The sequence below is a fragment of the Neofelis nebulosa genome, chromosome 14, assembly GCF_028018385.1.
Source record: "Neofelis nebulosa isolate mNeoNeb1 chromosome 14, mNeoNeb1.pri, whole genome shotgun sequence".
Classification (NCBI taxonomy): domain Eukaryota; kingdom Metazoa; phylum Chordata; class Mammalia; order Carnivora; family Felidae; genus Neofelis; species Neofelis nebulosa.
Genome location: NC_080795.1, coordinates 26598752 through 26614668, shown reverse-complemented (window position 1 = coordinate 26614668; position 15917 = coordinate 26598752). Strand labels below are relative to the sequence as shown.

The 15917-nt window shown below is 36.2% G+C and overlaps 1 long non-coding RNA gene across 1 annotated transcript in view; it reads right to left on the bottom strand.

The window, feature by feature from the left end:
- Window positions 1-304: 304 nt before the first annotated feature.
- LOC131495099 (uncharacterized) overlaps window positions 305-15917 on the bottom strand; it is a 63404-nt gene continuing 47791 nt past the window's right edge. Inside the window, exon 3 of the long non-coding RNA XR_009253761.1 lies at window positions 305-5074. This is a non-coding gene — a long non-coding RNA (uncharacterized LOC131495099). The remainder of the gene's footprint in view (window positions 5075-15917) is intronic.

The window sequence follows — 15917 nt, the reverse complement described above, 5'->3', positions numbered from 1 at the left end:
TAGTGATAGAAGTTTGACTTAAAACAAGAGACTGCTTACTCAGTGTGTAACTAGACTCTAAAGAATCCAAAAGATTATGTTATTTTGAATTGAAACTGATTTATAATTATACACTTAAATAAAATATTATTTACACGGTAACAGTTTTAAAATAAACTACAGAATATTTTTTAACTAAAATTATTGACAAAAATATAATACCAATTATGTGCTTGTCAGTAACATGAAGTTAAATTTTGGACCCTTTATCTTATTTCTCGCCTCAGTAAATGGCTGGTTTCTCTCATTTAAATGCATGTGAAGAGTAGGAGAAAAATCACTAAATCCAAGGAAGCTAAGGGCAATATAATTATTTCATAGTGTTGTTTGTGACCAATTCATGGTAATAAATATTTCAAACAATTCCATCTATTTTTGATGCATAAAGTAAATTTATAAAAGTGGAACATAGTGTTACAAATTAAAAAGAAAAAAGTAAAATCAACACTTTAATTTCAGTAACAATCTGAAACATTCCATTGTAAAACATTATACAGTGATAATTATTCTCTCGCTCCCTTATGTATGGTTCCAATGCATGCAACACATTTTAGTCCTTTTTTATTTTTTATTTTAGGTGAAAGAGTAAAATCGAAATCCTCATAATGGATGATGAAGAGCCTCTAAATACAAAACAAAATAATATATACTAATATTAAGCCAATTAGGTAGACACAGGGCATGATTTCTATAAGGTTTACAGTACCTTAGATGTGCAGGGCATCCATAAAATTGAACAGGTGCTAAGCAGAGCATTAGCTTTAAAATATCAATCCTACACATAAGAAAGAATAAGTGTATTTTGTTGTATGCAGAATAAGGAAGCAAATGGTTTTGTTTATCCCCATATTTATTTAGTCAGAAAGACAGGTGTAGAATTCCAGAAACTGCTTAAATGAAGGAAGAGACAATTTTGGCAAGTTGGGAGTGTATTTTACGTGACACGTGAGCATTACATATCATAGGTGTTTTTAACCATTTTAATTTTGCTCACAAAGAAGGCCTGGCACTTTCTGTATCTGCATAATTTGATAACATCGGGTATTATGAACTTAATGAAGAATTATTTCAAATGAAACCAAAGCACACGTTCTATTGAAAAGAGTCATGGTGGAGCTGGAATAGGATTACTTCTGTAAAATGAATTAGAACACTATGAACTGCGATGTATCAGTGATAAGTCTCGCTTATTTCAGTCCTACCGCTATTGGAGAAATGGATCAGAGTCACTTGAGCATCACAAATCCTAGGCCATATTTTTATTTCCAGCCTTACCCTTTGTGCTGCTTCCAAGTATGCGGCTCCAGTTGATTTCAAAGGCAGTAGATGAGAGATAAAGAGGAGTAAGGATTGTTCTACCTCAGCAATTCATGATCCCTCTAAGGCCACTGATTTGGAAAGAACAGGGAGACCCTGGCATCTCAGCAGAATAGAACCAGCTACTCTTCTGTATGCTCCTCCCATGAGGCAACCCAAGCATTTATCCAGTTTACCATAGCAAATGATTCTCTACGTCCAGAAAATTACAGCTCTCTTCCTCTCTTCACTCCAAGGAGCCATAAAACCTAAATTAAACATAACTGTCCAAAGAGTTATTTTCGGCTACGTGAACATTTCAACAAGGGAAATAAATGGAGCTATGTGATTTGAATAATTTTAAAATATTAAATAGAACGATATTTTGTAACAATTTACCATCACTTATTAATTTTTACATTGTGACTTAAATGTTTTACGGGTCTAGGGTAAAGCTATATAGTATATTGCTAAAACATGTGTGTTTCTGATTCTAAAATGGTTAAAGCTTTCTAAGTAATATTTCTTTCATGTTCTTTATACAGAAATCCCCCTTTTCCCTTTGAAGATATTCTTCATTTCCATTTAAACAGAGTATGTGTGTATATACATTTAAAGGACTCATCTAGCTCCAATAGTCTAACGATATGTTTTACTGTCCAAAATATTTTTATAGTTGTGGTGAGACTTTCCTAAATGAATACTTACAGTTTTTAAAAACAAATTAATTAAGGTGTCACTTTCTTCAAAAGCAGTGACTAAAGGCTATTGAAAGGAGTCAACTAGAATAGGACACTTCAGATATATGTACAAAAATAACTAACATTTATTGAAAACTTAGCATGTTCAGTCACTATACTGTTATTATATGCATCATCCACTTAATTGTTGCAAACCTGTGAGGTCAGCATTATTTTCCCTATTTTACAGATACTGAATGAAAGGATTACAGAAGGTAAATAAATTACTCCAGATTATAGATGGGGCAAAACTGGAGCTTGGACTCAGATCTGAATTGAGAATTCTGCTTTTGACTGCTTTATCATTTCTCTGTTCTGGTGGTATCATATTTTGAACTGGAAAAATTTTAAGGTATGATTTATAGGTAGAGAGGATGTGTTTTAGGACTGTAGTTGTTCAACAAATGTTCATTTCATTGGATTTATAAAATATATTTTATTCTGAAATTATTAAGTCTCTTTTGTGTGTCAGCCCTGTGTTGAGTGCAAACAAAGACAACTAGCATGTGATCGTGGTCCTAGCAGAGTGAACCCTCTAAAGCAGAAGTCAGCAAACTTTTTCTGTAAAGGTCCAGATGGTAAATATTTTAAGCTTTTGGGGTCATACAGCCACTCAAAAGTAATTGACTCTGTCATTTTTAGCATGAAATTTGCCACAGAAAATCTATAAGTAAATGAGCATGGCTATGCTCTAATAAATCTTTATTAAGGAGTCTGAAATTTGAATTTCATATCATTTTCAGGTGTCAATAAATATTCTTTTTCTCATCTTTTTCAACAATTTAAAAATGTGAGAATCTATCTTTGCTTCCAAGTCACACAGATATTGGACTGGATTTGACCGGTGAACCAAGGTTGACCAATTACTGTTGCTGCTTTGTGGATATAAAAGCCACTAGCCACATGTTATTGAGTACTTAATTAAGGCTATTGAGTACTTAAATTTAGCTAGAACAAATCGAGATGTGCTGTAAATGTAAAATACACACCAGATTTTAAAGACCATATTAAAATTTTTAAAGGTCCCATTTATAATTTTATATTGATTATATTTTGAAATAAGATTTAAAATTAATAAAAAATGTCATTAAAATTAGGTTCACCTCCTCCTTTTTTTGCCTTTTATTAACATAAGTCCTAGAAAATTTAAGATTACACATGTACATCATATTTTATTTCTACAATGATGCTTCAGAGGTAGCATTATTTGAAGGTCAACAGATACTTACTATATATTTGTGACAATGTAATGATTTATTAGGTTTTGAACTGGGATAAAAAGGTCATTAGAGCAAAATGTTTAAGATTTGATCAAGTGTTGAAAGTAGAATAAATATTTTCTGTATAGAAAAAGAACCGAGGCCTTTAAGACACAGATATGTTTGTTCTCAGTGTGTGTGTCTGTGGAACTGAAAGTCCTTTTTGCTAGAAAATAGCATGTAATAGGAAAAGTGGTGAAAGATGATGCTCTACCAATTAACCAGGATCAGGTTACAAACAGCTTTTTTTCCATGCTGAGGATCTTAAATTTTATCTGAAAAAGGAAGTCAATCACAAGCAATAGGTAGGGGTGGACACTGGAAGATCTTCAGGAAATGTGGTAGGTCCGATGGTTGGAGTGAAATAGAGATAAGTCTCGTGTTTGTAGCTTAGGCCACTGGGTGAACTGCAATGTCACCTGAAGACAAATAAAATGCAGCACTAGAAAATTACATCTCCTTTGTAGGCTATTTACTTGCATACTTGTCCTGTGGTGGGTGGTGCATGGGTAAGCTGAGACAGTGGGGAAAAGTTCAAGTTGAGACCACAGAAAGTTAGCAACCGGATAGTTACCGTTTTTCTGATCTATCGACATTTCAGCTTAAAAGTCAAGGGGGGTCATAGACTGACAGATATGGAAAACCGCAAAATAACTTACAAATTGGGGGTCAACCACTTCACAGATACTTGAATGCCTTGACAAGCATGCATGCCAAATAGGCATCCTTATTAAGACTGAACATTTTCAGTAACAGGAAGTCTATCACCTCTTTGAAAGAAAGGCATTTATGACTATTAGAAAGTCATTCTTTGGGATTAAAATTAAAATCATGAACCATTTAGTCTCCTTTCACAAGTAATACCACCACCACGTTTAATTTCAAGAATCCCAATTAGCCATTGTATTTTCCAGTGATTGTTCTATCGTGTGAATGAGGTAATTCTTTGATTATTAGATGCCTCCAAGGACACAATTCCTTATTGGAACAGTGATCAAAAAGCATAAAGTTATGTAAGTAAATTTTTCATTATAGAAAGCAAGTCAGAGTGCTCATGTTTTCAAACGCCAATGGCGCATCTCTGCCGGAGACACTCTGCAAGCGTCTCCAGCCAACACATTTTTTTCTTCTTCATCTCAAAACATGATGTTTCTTTCCCTTTTGTTGCATTGTTTAATGACATAACCACGTCCATTCGGCACATCAAGTTGAAAGAAGCCTGTGTCATGTGTGTAATTTTGCTTGGCTAACAAACTAACAGAAACGAAATACCGTGCTTTCAAATCTTTTTCAATTTCTTTCCTTATGACTTTTTTTTTTGCAAACATTTTCTTATTTTTTTCATAGTCTTCATTGTCTCCCCACACAGATCTGATTTTCCAGTCTTCCGTAGTGTAAACCTTCTGGTTGTTCATCATGTGGTCTTCAGGGGAGGTTTTCCAATACATACTCTTCAGATCCAATGGTTTCTGGAGAGAGCAGTGCTTTCCAAAGCAGGGAATTGCGGAGAGAGGGAGGGAGATCCACCTTCCAAGCTTATCAACTCTACTTCAAAGAGTACAATTCGTGTTATTTTCTTTTTTGGCCACATAAGTAAGATTTTCTTTGATTAAAATAGTTCCACTGTTATAGAAACTTGGCCAAATATTTCAGTCTGGCTTCAAAATATTTACCAATTTAATTTCCCTCTTCTTTCACACCTTTTGCAATGAAGTTGTAACAGATGGTAAAATGGAAGATCTGTGGAGAAAAAAATATAAAAGATTTGAAAAGCAGAATTTACTATGGGGACAATTATGAGTTTTGCAACTCCACACCCATTGGCCAGATGAGGAAAATAAAGAAAGGTTATGGTTGACAGAGAGAGTTGTAAAGCCGCACCTTGGAAGTGTAATGAACAATGCTATTCCCCTTTCCAAAAGAGAGAGGGCTGAGGGGTACTACAACCTTACCTTATGCCTTATGAGGCGGTATAACAGGTCTTTGCCCTGCCCTTGTATCCTACCGTGGAAAAAGCTTGGTCCACAAAGAGATTGCACGGTAAACCAGCAGTAAGACTGGGTTAGAGGAAAGAGTGTTGCATTTCCCTGAAGATGGACTCTGAATTTCCCCAAAGTCCCTCATAAAGAAAAAAAAAAAATGTCACCTCAACCAACCCCAGGCTCAGGGAGTGAGAAGCCACCCAAAAATAAAAACTTCTGTTCCATCCCAAACCTCCTCTGCCTCCTCCCATTTCAACTCTACAGTGAGAACCAGAGGAAGTGAATGAGGAGAGTAGCCGGTGAATATCTCACTTCTTCCAGAAAAACACTTCCAATTATAGAGCTTATTGTGGTTTAGAGAGGAGAATAAGCATTAAGTTTGATTTAGTAAAATGTTGAATAATATACTGGGCTAGATGCATTCCAATTACTGAATTGAGACTTTAAGTTGGAGCTTAAAACCATTTTAGGACTTTTACTAAAGAGTTAACAGCAATACCATAGGAACTCTTTATTTGAACACAGCCTATAAGCTATGGGTTTAACCAGCATTTATTTAGTTTGTTTCAGTCACACACATGCACACTCACATGCACACACATTCATACATCATTCACCTTTTAGAGAATATAGTATGCATTTCTATATTTTCTATAACTACTCTTTGTATATACTGTTTACTGACTTCAAATAAGGAATCAAAGTGCTCCAAAAACCAGCTGTACCCCCACTTTCTACATAAAGGACCCCAGATTCCCAGAGAGGCTGTCTGTGTATCAGGATTCATCTGAAAGTCGGGATGTGTCTCTATCAAAGCCAATACCATAGTTAGAATTCTGAAAGGAATAGTGTATGTCGCCTCTTCTCCAGAAGCTCACAATTGAGTGGGATTTGTTTGTGAAATATAAAGAGGCTCAGGAGAGGAAAAAATCCACTGTTCTAATTTTTTTATTTCCTTATTTCCCAAACAGTGAATAGCAAAACCTGCCTACAAAAATAAAATGTGTACTAGATTTAACTTCAGTTCATTGCAGTTTTTCTGATTGGAATAAACTTTTTCCTCCTCTCTCCTCTGGATGGGCCAAAAGCAAAAATGATGAGCTCAATTTCCCACAAAAGATGAGAGAAGGAAAAAAAATTAAGGCATTTCAAATAAAGCTAATAAATCCCTATTAATATTCCACTTCTTGAACAATCAGATATTCTTTAGCTATAAATAATATAGAGCATGATTACAATAGCAATCATATAATAACAATAGTAACAATTTAAACTTTTATAAAAACCCTTTTTCAAAGAGTTAAACTACTTTCGTATGCAATGATAAGCAAAATTTAAATCTGAAAGCACTGTGACATGATCCTTAATTTTGATTACTTATACTTCTTAAATCTTCATTTCCTTTTCAAATTTTTCCTACTCGTGATATTTTTGGGTTTTTTTCATGCATTTATACAATTTTAATCTCGTTGTTTTAGAAACTCCTATGAAGGCCTGCTTTCAAAGTTGAGAATAATAGTTCTCTGTCCAATATAATTACACATGTTTATTAGGTCATTTTTTTTCCCTAAACCAATGTTAGCAAAAACAAAAATTTGTTCACACTGGAATATCATGAAGTTAAAGAAGAGATTCCTGTATCAGTTTATTTTAGGATTTGTAGTTTAAAATATGCCAGACTCTCTTGCCTTTACTGGGGCTGTTGAGGATTTGTGTGCTTTATGGTTTTTATTTTGTTTTGTTTTAATTCACAGTGATGTTGTTAAGCAGATTAGTGTAAAGTCCAGGCTTGCTCCTATTACAAGGAGGAATCCTTTCAGGTGCCACAATAGGTTGTAACACTCTGAGCAATCCAATAATCTGAGATGCTTAACAAATCACCCATCAGCAGGCAAATACAAATCAAAACTATGATGAGATACCACTCACACCTGTCAGAATGACTAAAACAAACAACACAAGAAACAACAGATCTTGGCGAAGATGTGGAGAAAGAGGAACCCTCTTCCACTGTTGGTGGGAACGCAAACAGGTGCAGCCACTCTGACAACAGTGTGGAAGTTCCTCAGAAAACTAAAACTAAAACTACTCTACAATCCAGCGATTGCACTACTGGGTATTTACTCAAAGGCCACAAGAATACAGATTTGAATGTTTATAGCAGCATTAGCGGCAATAGCCAAACTACAGAGAGAACCCAAATATCCATTGACTGATGAATGGATAAAGAAGACGTGGTATAGATATACAATGGAATATTGCTCAGTCAGCAAAAAGAATGAAATCTTGCCAAGTGCAACAATGTAGGTGGAGCTAGAATGTATTATGCTAAGTGAAATAAGTTATTCAGAGAAAGACAAATACCATATGGTTTCACTCATGTGAGGAATTTAAGAAACAACACAGATGAACATATGGGAAGTTGGAGAAAGAGGAGAGAGGGAAACAAACCACAGGAGATTCTTAACAATAGAGAACAAACTGATGGTTGATGGAGGGAAGGCATGGGGAATGGGCTACATGGATGATGGGTATTAAGGTTGTGATAAGCACTGGGTGTTGTATGTAAGTGATGAATCACTAAATTCTACTCCCGAAACCAATATTGCACTGCATGTTAGCTAACTAACATTTAAATTTAAAAACAAATATTTTTTTCTAATTAATAAGAAACATTAAATAAAAAATTTAATAGCAGTATAATTAAAATTATAAGAAAATAATGTTTAGTTTTGTCTTTGCAGAATATTTCATATATTTTTATTCACAAATATGAGCACTGAAACTTCAAATACTCTGGAAATGTATTCGAAGACTTTTTGAATATGACTAATATAAAATTATTAGAACTAATATAAAATGTGCTTCCCCAGAAAAATGAGATTTTCCTACTTAATTCATTTGAGCAGTTTTTGTTTAAATAATTATCCTAAACAGTGCTGGTCTTTTTTTTTTTTATCATACATACACAAAAGCCTACATACTAGAAATCTATTGCTAAAAAGATGTTATGTCTCATTGTCAGGGATTTTTTAAAAAATTGATTAATATAGTAGTATAAAGGAGATCTTTGGAAATATTGATATATTATTAATATATTACCTATTTCTTAATTCATTCGTCAAATATTTATTGAGAACCCAGTATGTGTCATGCATAATTCTAGGTACAAGGAATTTGGTAAACAATCTCAAGAGAAAATAACCTGCCCTCGTGCATCTTATAGTCAAGTGAAGGTTTACAGTAACCTCCTTTATTTTTTAAAATTTGTTTAATGTTTATTTATTTTTGAGAGAGAGAGATAGTGTGAGCAGGGGAGGGGCAGAGAGAGACGGAGACACAGAATCTGAAACAGGCTCCAGGCTCCCAACTGTCAGCACAGAGCCCAACGTGAGGCTTGAACCCATGGACCGTAAGATCATGACTTGAGCTGAAGTCAGATGCTTAACCGACTGAGCCACCCAGGCGCCCCTACAGTAACCTCCTTTAAAGGAACATATCAGGAAGACTACCCTAGAGGCATTCCGTGTGCATTTTATGATCAAATCTTCTATTAGTATTTTCAGTATTCCCAAAGTGATCTTAGAATGTCAAAAGCAACTAACTACTTTCAAGCATTAATTAACTTTTCATCAAGAACATGAAAGAACTTGGAAACAAATATCTATGCCTATGTATACATAGCCTACTCAACCTGAAACTAGGGAAAGTTTTAACAATAATTTTAAAGTACTCGAGAAGTCAGTTTTTCATAGGCCCAAAAATATAAGCTGAAATACCGCTGTACTGGCTGGCATTCCTGTAATACAATTTCTTTGACTTCTCTTTGAGAAAAAGAAACCTTTTTTTTTTTTTCTGAGGCACTTCATGTAGCACGTTAATTCAGCATTAATTATAGAACATGTCAAACTGTATTTCAGTCAAAGCTCCCTGTAAGTCTCCAGAGCTTTCTTAATGACAGTAATTATAGGTCATAAAAAGAGTCGTCTAAAATTAACATTTCTCTCATGTCTTGATAGGAAAATGTAAATGGCTGCACAGTACAGATGTTTTGATTAGTAAAATTTACACTTCCTTTTTTGTTTCAATGCTTGTCAAACTTCACAGTGTTAAACGTAAGGTGCTGCATTTCTTATCTCGCTGAATAGATAAAGGTGCATCAAAAGTGGTTGTAGAAGTTCTTAAAAGGCTATACCTCATTGTTTCGTGCTGCAATTAAACAAAAATAAACAACAGCATCTTCTTGAAAAAGTGCAAGAATTCTTTTAAAAGGTAAGCAAAATAAATTCTTTGCTTTTAGAGATTCCACCAAAAAGAAAAAAAAGGTTTAAAGAACTGTATTTGACGCAAGCTTATAAAAATGATTTATTCGAATGTAGGAAAGAATCATGCCAACTTACATATTGATCTAAGTCTCCTGGTAAACCAGATTTTATCATACACTATCGGAAAGAACACACAAACCCTGCTCTGTTCTGAACTGTCAAAATTTACTTACTACGAAATGAGAATGGAAACATTCTGGTTTAAACAATGTTAATATCATCAAACATCCAGGGAAATATAACAAATTAAAAGAGAATCACTTCAAAGAATAAAAGGCCGACACCTTAAGTAATAATAAATCTAATACTTGACATTCATCTCCCTGGAAAATAAAATTAGATAAACTTTTGCAAGGGCATTCAGAACAGCCAATCCAGTTTATTAATAATTTCCTGTTTTCATATTGGAAGCTCATATTATCTGGTTGCAGCCACAGTAGACCTCCACAGATATTTAATAAAGCTGCCGTCGGTAATCCTCTCTGATTACCTATAACCTTCCAGCTATAACACACTGTGCTGTAACTCTACAGAAGGACAGCACACTGTCACCTGCTATGATGTTTGACAGCTTATTCTGCTACATCAAGCCAGCACAAAATTACTTTTTTCCAAATCCATCCCTAGTTAATAACCAAAAGTAATAATGGTATTCAGCATGCATAATACTCTGAGAAGGCAAAATGAGGCAATAGAGGAAAAAAAGATTAAAGAATGACTATTATGGAAGGGAGATCAAAAACGGAATCTTGTAACACACAACAATGTTTCAATTACAACGCCATGTCGAGAATTCCACACATCATGTTACAAAATCCACACCACAGGGCCAAGAAACATGGACGAGACTTCCTATTGTATTTACACTAGGTGCATGATTATTCTAGTCATACGGGGCAACATTTGAGAATTTTCTTTCTAAATTATTCTTAGACTTTCTCTTAGGAACAAGAAATGACTTACTTTTAGTGGAAAATGTCTAGTTAACGGAAATATATTGCTTTGATCTCACCTTATGTTTTGCAAGAGTAATAGGGTATTTTGCTTATAGAATAGATCAGACTAACCTTAATCCAGATTTACAAGCATACTAAATCCAATTCAATCTATTTTTTTTAAAGATGAAACTCCAAATTAAAAGTATGAACCCTCAGTTGAAAAAAAAATAGATTTTTTAAGTCACATATGCAGGATCCAGTATATTACATTCGTTTTCATTAAAAAACAGGTCACTGACCTTGCTATGTGGTGGAATCTATGACAATAAATGGAGAAAAACATAAACACATTCCTTCCTTCCTCTCTCGCATCATCCCTCCCTCCCTTCCTTTCTGCCCTCCCTCCCTCCCTTCCTTTCCTTCTCTCCATTAATTCGCTTCACTTTATTTTTCTCTTCTTTCTCTTTCCATGTCTTCCTCCCTTCCTTTTCTTGCTTTTTCCTTTGTACAACATTTTTCAGATGGCCTTCATGCATTTTACATGTTTCCAGGTGACTAACAATAACTATAAAATAGTTCTATGTTTTGAATGGTCACAGATTTAAGAAAGTCATAATCAAGTTAAACATTTTATCAAAAACAAAAAACTCCTACTCATCTGTTTGTATTTGACATATCTACACAGATTAAGGGTGTGTCTCATTTATAATATTTGTTTTATATGCTGGACACAATTGGAACATGTAATTGATACCCTGAGTGTCTATTAGGACCTGCAAATCGGCTTTCTTTCCTGTGGTTGACATCTCTATGACAACATGAGCTTATGCCCAGGTGCTCATGACAAAAATAGAACTGTGATCTTTGACACCTCTCCCTTCCCTTGACCCATCTAATTCTTCACTTAATGTGACTTTTTGAATGTCTTTTGGATCCAACCACTTACTTGTCTCTGCTTCCTCTGCCACACATCAACCAAAGCAGCCATCACTACTCACTGTACCAAGACCTCCTAAAAAGACTCCCTGCTCTTGTTTCCCTCTAGATCAAGCTAGAACAGCTAGAGCAATCTTTTGAAATGCAAATATGTTTCTTCTCTTCCTGAAACTCTTCAGAGCCTCCAGTTGCTTTTAAGATGAAGGAGAAACCCTTAATATGACTATGAGGCGATGTGTTACTTGGCTCCTGCCCACCTCTCTAGCCTTACCATAGGTCAACCACCACTGTTTACTATACCCAGGTCATGTGGGCCTCCTGCCTTGCTTCCAAGAGTTTTTCACTGGCTGTCTCCCCTTTTGCAGAAGTTCCCTCACTCTATTTACTTGGTTCCGTATTATTCATCTTCAGGATCTGGTTGAAATATTACTTCTCTGGGGATACTTTCTCAGACAGTCCTGACCCTACTTCTAGCCCATAGCTGCTTTCATGTACCCCTGCACTTTTCCTTCCCAGAAATAATTATATCTCCAGTTAGGTATATTGTGCGTTTAATGCTTGTATCTGTCGGTAGAATAAGGGCAGGGAGAGGCTTGTTCTCTTCTAGGTCCAGAGGCTGGTATCCAGTAGTTTCTCAATACATATGTCTTTAATAAATCCATTGAATAAATTCATTTTCTCTCACAAGGGATTATTCATTGGATATCTCTAGTATGAACTAACTATTGTACAGGAGGATTTTGGCATAATATCTCCCTGCCTTGTATTTCCCAGAAATGGACCTGAGACAGGGATTTGCGTCGAGTGGTTCATTAAGAAATGTTTCCAGGAGAGGCCAGTAAGAGAGCAGGAGAAACAGAATAAAGAAGGGGAAGGGGAAGGGGGGCAAACAAGGAAGTAATTTCAGGCCAAGTCCCTCCCTCAGAGACCAGTTTAGCCTGAACTTGCAAGGGATCTGTGAAGTGCACATTGTGTCTCAACATTGTCTCCTCTGAGGCATATCAGCTATGCTGGAGTGGTGTAAACTCAGGCAATTCAGTTCTCTGCAACTGAATATCAAATGACTCCAGTAAGAGGAGGGAAATTCCCCCAAAGAAGAGTAATGAGTCTGGGCTGTCCGTAGCAAAGACACCCAGGGCCAGTGAAAGTGGCAGAGAAATGGCAAAAGGCCTCTGAGGCATGGCATCCCCCGTAGGTGCCATTGTATATAAATGCTTAGAGTATTCTTGGACACATTTTTTTAAGAAAGATATGAACTGAGCTTCCATTGCTTTGGTGAAGTTAATCACACAAACTCTGATAAACTTTCTTTAAATCTTGTTTCATCATCTTATCCTTTATTTTTTTTTTTTTTTTTTTTTTTTTTAGAATTTTTTTTCAACGCTTTTTATTTATTTTTGGGACAGAGAGAGACAGAGCATGAACGGGGGAGGGTCAGAGAGAGAGGGAGACACAGAATCAGAAACAGGCTCCAGGCTCCGAGCCATCAGCCCAGAGCCTGACGCGGGGCTCGAACTCACGGGCCGCGAGATCGTGACCTGGCTGAAGTCGGACGCTTAACCGACTGCGCCACCCAGGCGCCCCCATCTTATCCTTTAAAGTGTCTCTCCCCTTGGGCACCTGGGTGGCTTAGTCAAGTCTCCAACTCTTGACTTAGACTCAGGTCATGATCTCACAGTGAGTTCAAGCCTTGCATCAGGCTCTGCGCTGACAGTGCAGAGCCTGCTTAGGATTCTCTCTCTCCCTTCCTCTCTCTGCTCATGCTCTCCCTCTCTCAAAATAAATAAAAAAAATAAATAAATCAAATAAAATATCTTTCCCCTCTTTTGGTGGTGGTGGGGGATCTTTCTGATTTTGCAAGCTTCTTTATGAACATTTAAGCAATATTTAAGTTTCTTTTTTAAATATTTACTTATTTTTGAGAGAGACAGAGTGCAAGCAGGGGAGGGGCAGAGAGAGAGGGAGACCCAAATCTGAAGCAGACTCCAGGCTCTGAGCTGTCAGCACAGAACCCAATACAAAGCTCGAACTCACAAACTGTGAGATCATGACCTGAGCCAAAGTCTGATGTTTAACCCACTGAGCCACCCAGGTGGCCCTTAAGCAATATTTTAACACAATATTTCTGAAGCCTGTTATCCACAACCTAAGTCCCATTTGTAAGTTTAGGAGCAATGCCAGGCGCAGATTCAAAGTAATACTAAATTATATTTGGTTTTGGTCAACATTTAGCACTTTGACTAAGTCTGATGAACCCTGGAACCTGTGTTCCATCTCTGTCTTAGTTTGGGTAATCCACCAAGGTCCTCTAGATTTGATTCACTATACTAGGGATGCAATGGATTTCAGTTGGTTGCATGGGATATTTCTTAAGGATAAACTATCTGGGCCTTGCCATTCTGTACCATATAACACAGGGAGACTTTCTGAGCAAGGCTCAAACATTAAGTTAGGTGAAGGAGAATTTAAAGGTTTCATATACCCAAAGCTTAATTTCTACTTAATATAAGCTGGGATATACCGTACTATCCAAAACCTGTTTCAAACTTGGTAACTTGCTATACTTTATCATATTGGAGCTGCTCTATAGAAGGACACTGTTTCAGAGTTCTTAATCTCATTCTTCATATAACAAGTAAACACCATTTTGAGATTTTAGAATATTCCTAAGAACCACTACCCCTAGTTTTTATTCATTAGATGTGGAAAGCAGGTTGGTAGACTGATGAGAGAAACTGCCTAATGGTCATCTTCCTGTAGATATCTTTATCCAAAGTAGATGCTAACAATAGAAAGCCAAAAGTATCATATACCTGCCGGGTTTAGTAACTACTCAGCTTTGTTCTTTCATTGATAGGAAGAGAAGAGGAAGGACACGGCAGATAAATGTTTTGAATGGCATCCACTTTTTTGTCATTCACTTTTACTTATCTGTTTCTTCTGGACCTTGGTTGGGAAAGAAGGCACTAACACTTAGGTTCATAGAATTTAAATTGTATACCAAACTTTAGATTGGGGAACACAAACCAGCACTTAATTATACTCTGGCTACTATACTCATGATCTCTAAATCTGGATCATTTTAGTGTAATGTGCTCCTCATGAGGTGCTTGCTACTGTGCATAGAAGAGGTACTTATTTCAGGGATTTGGGAAAGATTTGTCCAGAGCCACACACAAGTCCATCCTTACCCACAATGTCTATAAAGAAGACAAATGTATCCCATGTTGAAATAATGTTCTAGACCTCAGATAAGAGTCCCTCCTGCCTGAGTGCCACAGGAGCAAACAGAAATTTAAATAACATTTAAGGCCCTGTTAATGCTCCACTCGGCCCAGAAACACAGTACATACATTCAGTCAGTCCCCAAATACCAAGCCAACTCTGGGTCTTCTGATCCCAAACAAGACTGAATATGTGGCCCTAGCCAATCAGATATTTCTATTTTCCTTCTCCTTGTTTTTATTCTTTATCCTATAAAGACTTCCTGACCCGTCATGCATTTCTCTGGAAGAAGTCTGTCAGCTTCAGGAAGTGTTAAGTGGTTTTTTTTTTTTTTTTGTATCGCATAAATAGTCTTATTTAATAACTTTTAACACACAGTAATTGAACAAATGAGAAAAGTGAAGGTCAGAAAGGCTGTGACTCGTTATCGTCTCCTCAACAACCATTATACCTGATAGACCTGTATACCCATCCTTCCTTATCTCCTCTTCATCTCTCAGCACAACAAGACATGAATGCCATGCCCAGAATGCCACCAGTTTCCCTCACTAAGAATGCACATCCTCTCTTGGTTATAAATCAGTGCTCATGTTCCAGTTCTTGTCTGTCTTGTGCTCTGCAATATTTCACAATGTGACTGTTTTCACTTCCCCAGGTTTTGTAGTTTAACACTCTCTTGGGTTTCCTCTTACTTTTGGTCCCATTTCCCCATAGTAATTCATTTGTATGCATGTATGTGTGTCTGTATGTATGTATACCTAATTTATTTATTTTTCTTGTTCTCTTTCAGTCTTTAAGATGAAATTTACAAGAGGCTTCCCCTGGCCACTGTCTTCTCATTATATATCCATTGCTTGCTTGATTTAATCTCATGGCTGTAATAATTATTTAATTGATGAGTTGAATACCTATGACTTCTACCTACGTATTTCTCCTGGAATTGAAGTTGAGGTCTTAACCATTCACATACAAATAAGAGAGAGACAGAGACAGAGAAAGGATCCTAGCACTTCCCTAAGTTTTCATATGCACAGCTGGATAAAAGTTAATAGAATTCATCTTATTTAGAGACTACAGGATGAGAAGTACATGTGCAGACTGAGATTATATATTGAGTTTAATTTACTAAAGTGTGATGGACTAGTAGGTCATCTTAATGTTGATGAATAGACTCCAT